The sequence below is a fragment of the Sorex araneus genome, chromosome 5 (genome assembly GCF_027595985.1).
Source record: "Sorex araneus isolate mSorAra2 chromosome 5, mSorAra2.pri, whole genome shotgun sequence".
NCBI lineage: Eukaryota > Metazoa > Chordata > Mammalia > Eulipotyphla > Soricidae > Sorex > Sorex araneus.
Genome location: NC_073306.1, coordinates 206,198,967 through 206,204,404, shown reverse-complemented (window position 1 = coordinate 206,204,404; position 5,438 = coordinate 206,198,967).

The following is a 5,438-nucleotide window of genomic DNA, read 5'->3' as shown; positions in this document are numbered from 1 at the left end:
TTTGGGGATGATGAAATTCTTACTCTGGCTATTGTAATAAATTACCTAAAAATTTGTGACATAAATGAAGACTTTCTTATTTCATCATGCTCATAGATTTTCTGAGTTAGGAATTCAGGCAGAGTACTCTGTGCATGTATGTATCTGATATTCTCCTTTGTATCCGGGACCCCAGACAGGAATACTTAAAGACTGAGCATGACTCCAAGGGCCTTCAATCACCTTGACGCTCCTCATGAGTATGTCCGAATTGGGCTGAAATGCCTCAGTTACTGATCTCAGCTGGGAGTGCTGATCTAAGAGCCTACCGTCTTCTCTCCAGCAACGATGTCAAACTGGACACTCATCTTACAAGGCAACTAACTTTCTTCATAGCATATTTTAGTCAAACCAGGTAGAAGCTATATGATGCTTTTGGATCCAGTCTTTGACTCTGCAAGCATCATTCTAGCTATGTTCTTTGATAAAAAGCTAGTGACTAACTTCATTCAGATTCAGTGAGAAAATTATCATGGAATTTGCATGTACACTAAAAAAATGTCACAAGAACCAAGACACTGTACAAACAGAAGTATTTGTTATTAATGAACATTCTCCCTACTAAAGCTTTAGAGAATAGGCTTGAAAACTAGATTTACAAATTTTGTTATTCTATTACTCTATAAGGCTATGATTTTTATTTTTATTTTTTTTTTTTTTTTGCTTTTTGGGTCACACCTGGCGATGCACAGTGGTTACTCCTGGCTCTGCACTCAGGAATTACCCCTGGCCGTGCTCAGGGGACCATATGGGATGCTGGGATTTGAACCCGGGTCGGCCGTGTGCAAGGCAAACGCCCTACCCGCTGTGCTATCTCTCCAGCCCCAAAGGCTATGATTTTTAGTAACATAGATGTAGCTATAAATCAGCTGAGGGCTGATATGTCAAATTAATTTTACTAATGTGATCTAATTTAAAATCACTGGAAGAGTGCATTATTTAAATAAATATTTCAGTAAATTGTTTTTTAATGGGAACATAGAGTGAATTTATTTACATAGGACTATTTTGAAGATGATCAGACATGTAATTACATTTTTGAACATTAATGTAATTTGGTACTTTAATAATATGAATCTGATCTTGGAATTCTAAGTTTAAACTAGGCAGGTAAAAAAAGGATAAAATACAAGACATTATTTTATGATGGACTAGAGATAATGTATAAAGGTTTATGTATTCAACAGTTCTAAGTTCATGTCAACAAAAGCTTGGAAAACTGCTTCCTCTTTTAATAGGAAATATAAACTGAATCATAATATATAGTGACTAAGTTGAAATAATAGCTAAAATTTCTATTAGCCTAAACTCTAACCCATATTTAGATTGTCTTGAGAAAGTATATATATATATGTATATACTTTGACCAGCTAGGGTCCTAGCTGGTCCCAGAACCCTTTTGAGAGCTGGCTATGCTATAGGATTTCTATGGGGTACTTCTGGCTAGAAGGAAACAACTTGCTTGCTAGCAGCCCGGGTGTCTTTGTCTACCAGAAGAAAAAGCTATTGAAAGTTGTCTCAACCTCCAGTTAGCTAATCTATTTCCTAGGACCTGGTGGATATCTCATCATCCATGTCCCTCAGGGTCTGTTAGTATGAAAGTAAATCCAATATCTAGTGCTGATATCAGCAAGCTACAAGAGGTCACCAGCATGGCATCTGCAGCTGTTTGACTGTTTTGCAGCTTATCATTTTGTTTATTGAATCACCGTGAGATACAGTCACAAAGCGTTCATGATTGAGTTTCAGTCATACAGTGATCAAACACCCGTCCCTCCACCAGTATAGTTTTCCCACCACCAATGCACCCAGTATCTCTCCAACCACCCTACCCCGTCCCACCCTCTCCCTCTGTGGCAGGCACTTTCCTTCTTATTCTCTCTTTACTTTAGTGCATTATGGTTTACAATACAGATACTGGGAGGCCATCATGTTTTGTCCTTATTCACTTTCTACACACATGACTTAGTGGTCCCTTCTCTATCCTAATTGCCTTCTACCCCAGCACATGAGGCAGGCTTCTAACCATGGACCAATCCTCCTGGCCCTGTGTCTACTGTCCTTGGGTGTCGGTCTCATATGATGTTATTTTATACTCCACCAATGAGTGCAGTTCTTCTATGTCTGTCCCTCTCTTTCTAACTCATTTCACTTAGCATGATACTCTCCATGACCACCCACTTATAAGTAAATTTCATGACTTCATTTTTTCCGAAAAGCTACATAGTATTCCATTGTGTAGATGTATTGTAGTTGCTTTAACCAGTCGTTCTCGGGCACTCGGATTGTTTCCAGATTCTGGCTATTGTGAACAGTGTTACAATAAACATACAGATACAGATGTCATTTCAACTGTATTTTTTTGCACCCCCGGGTTATATACCCAGAATTGGTGTTAGTGGGTCATATGGAAACTCAATTTCTAGTTTTTTAAAGAAAGAATGAGATAACATCTCACACCACAGAGACTGGCCCACATCAAAAAGAGCAAGAATAACTAGTGCTGGCATGGATGTGGGAGAAAGGGCCACCCATTAATTGTTGGTGGGAATGCCAACAGCCTTTTTGGATAACAGTATGGGCCTATCACATTTTTAAACCTCCCATTCCAGGCTGTAAGTATAGGCTTGTAGTTCTGGGGTACTGGGTATTTGGTAAATGACCCCACCCTTATCTACTCCCAGGGTAAAGTTCTATATCTTAGAAATATTATACATTGCAGCATATTGTCTCACATATTTTTGTCTGTGAATTTTTTTTCTTGGTGAGGGCATCTCACCTACTGTCTTATAGCCCCATATGGATTATGGGTTACTTTCTTAGGGGTTATTTCTGGTTCTCTATGATATTCTATTTATCCAGATTTCAGGTTGGCTCTGTTTATACAAAAATCAAATTTTGGCCAAATTTCTGTCATTGAAAAAGAAAGTAAGCACTGTCTCCTTATTTCTCCGTGTCTTGTCATCATGGATCTGCCTCTTAAACTATGTCTTTATCCAGGTAAGTAATCTGATGAAACCTGAAATATTTAGTCTTATTCTAACTAGTATTAAAGATAGTCATAAATATCCAGTTACGTAGCGGTTTCTATTTTCTTTTACTTTTGGTGCTGTAAGGTCAAAAATTGCAGATAGAGTACCATTTCTATTATACTTTCTCTCAACATTTCTTCTTTTCCCTCCCTGTTGCCACAGAGTTTATTGGACAAAATTCTATAGCCTTTCTACAAGTTGGCTTTCTTTTAAAACATTCTTAAAATTTAATTCTGCCTATTCCAAGCCATAACTGCAGTTCTCAATGAAAAGAGTAAATCAAGGTTGGCCATAAACTTTGCAATGTCCCTTAATTCTGCCAGTAGATCAACAGTGAATCTCTTGACAGCAAACTGAAACCAAGACCCAGGAGTCATCCATGGTGCTAGGTTGATGAACACCTTGGTCAAGATTGGTCAGCTCCTTGAAAATTATTTAACATGGGGGTAAATGAAGAACCAAATCTGACAATGTTTTGAGCAAAATCGAAAGGGGCAAAATTTACTTATATATTTATAAAATTTACTTTTATATTTGAAAATATGTGCTTTGCATTACATCTGCCTGTTCTCTCTCTTTCTCAGGTTACTCATCTGTGAAGTGTAAACTCATAAATACCACTTGTGATATTGTGAAGCAATATCTCAGTAGTTACATTATGGAATGACATGGGAGAGCTGGAATTTATAGGAAAAATAAAATAATTCAAGATGATATGCACGGGACTTTTAGAGAACCATCTATTGCTGTGAAATTAAAAAAAACAAGGCTATGATTTGTTATCAACCCTGTGATTAGGTGATTGATACCAGTGCAGACATTCTCCATTAGAGAAGAGACTTGCTGGACTGGATGACATTCTGTTAGGATCCTTGGACAGGATCTGACAGCTTTGCAGCATTAAAATATGCTCATTTGCATCTTCCTCAGGAACATCTGGAGAGGGGGAAAAAAGTGGCCTTGGAAAGCTGTTCAGCTCACAGAACACTGAGGCTGAGCAAACATTCCAGCTTTCCCTCGCCGGCCATCTTTCACACCCAATGTATTTATTCTCTTTCCCCGGCAAGAGAGCAACATTTGGAACAGCTCAAGCTGCTGAGTTAATCATGGAGACGCCATGGGCATGGTTTAAGCTCTGGGTCTATCTACTTTATGGGCTTTGGAATCAACACAAACACCAGGCTGAAAAGGCGAGGACTGCAGTATGTTAGGGACGCAGAGAAAAGGAACAGATTTGTTACCTTTGAAACTTCCTATCTGTTCAAAGCATGAGTGCCAAGGCAAAACTTATTAGTGTTTTAATTAGTCGCTGACTTCTACTCAGCACTGGCTCCAACACATTCTTACCTAACATGGGTGAGTGCTTTCCCACTTTCATTATGCAATTTTATTTTTGTCATACATTTTTAGTATTATGACAGGTAAATCTCATAATGATTGACATCATTGAATTACTAGAGAAATTTGCAAAGCCTGTACTCATAGCCTTCATTCCTTCCCTCCTTTTTGAACTGCTTAATCATTCTGAAACCAGTAAGACCTAAGAAGTTTGCCCTCTCCTTCCTTCCGTGTGATCCTAGGTCCAGATTTGAGACCTTTTGTAGTAATTACTATAGACAGCATATTTATAGCCATTCAGAAAGTAAAATTTAAATCAAATGTATGAACCGGCAAAAATAATCGATTTTTAAGTTATTTGTTCTTTAAAGATAAAATAGCATGCGACTTTACTGCTTGACCTATGATTAGCTGGACTCTAAACAAGAAATTAAGAAAGAAATTGAGAGTTCCTTTTTTTATGGCACCCTGACCAACACAAGTTGTTTCTATCAATTCTCACTGGTGTGAGATATCTCATTGTTGTCTTAATTTGGATTTCCCTGATAACAAGTGACAATGAACACATTTTCATATGCCTATTGGCCATCTGCCTGTCTACTTCAGGGAAGTGTCTGTTGATTTCCTCTCTCCATTTTAAATAGTATCATTGGATTTATTATTTTTGATTTCTGTGCTTTATTTTTCCAGGATATAAACCCCTTTTCTAAGGTATTGATGTGAGGTATCTGTATATACTAAAACACTAGCACTTTGCTACTGTAAGCATGGGACCAAAACTTCAATAATTAAATCTAAACATATTTCTGTTAAACAGAAATGTTGGGTGTTAAGAGGGAACCTGGGGTCATTAGTGGAAGAATAAAGACACCAGTGGTGAGACTGGAGTTGGAACATTGTATAACTAAAACTCTATATTGCCTAAATTTTATAAATTGCAGGAGGGAGGAAGGAAGGAAGGAAGGAAGGAAGGAAGGAAGGAAGGAAGGAAGGAAGGAAGGAAGGAAGGAAGGAAGGAAGGAAGGAAGG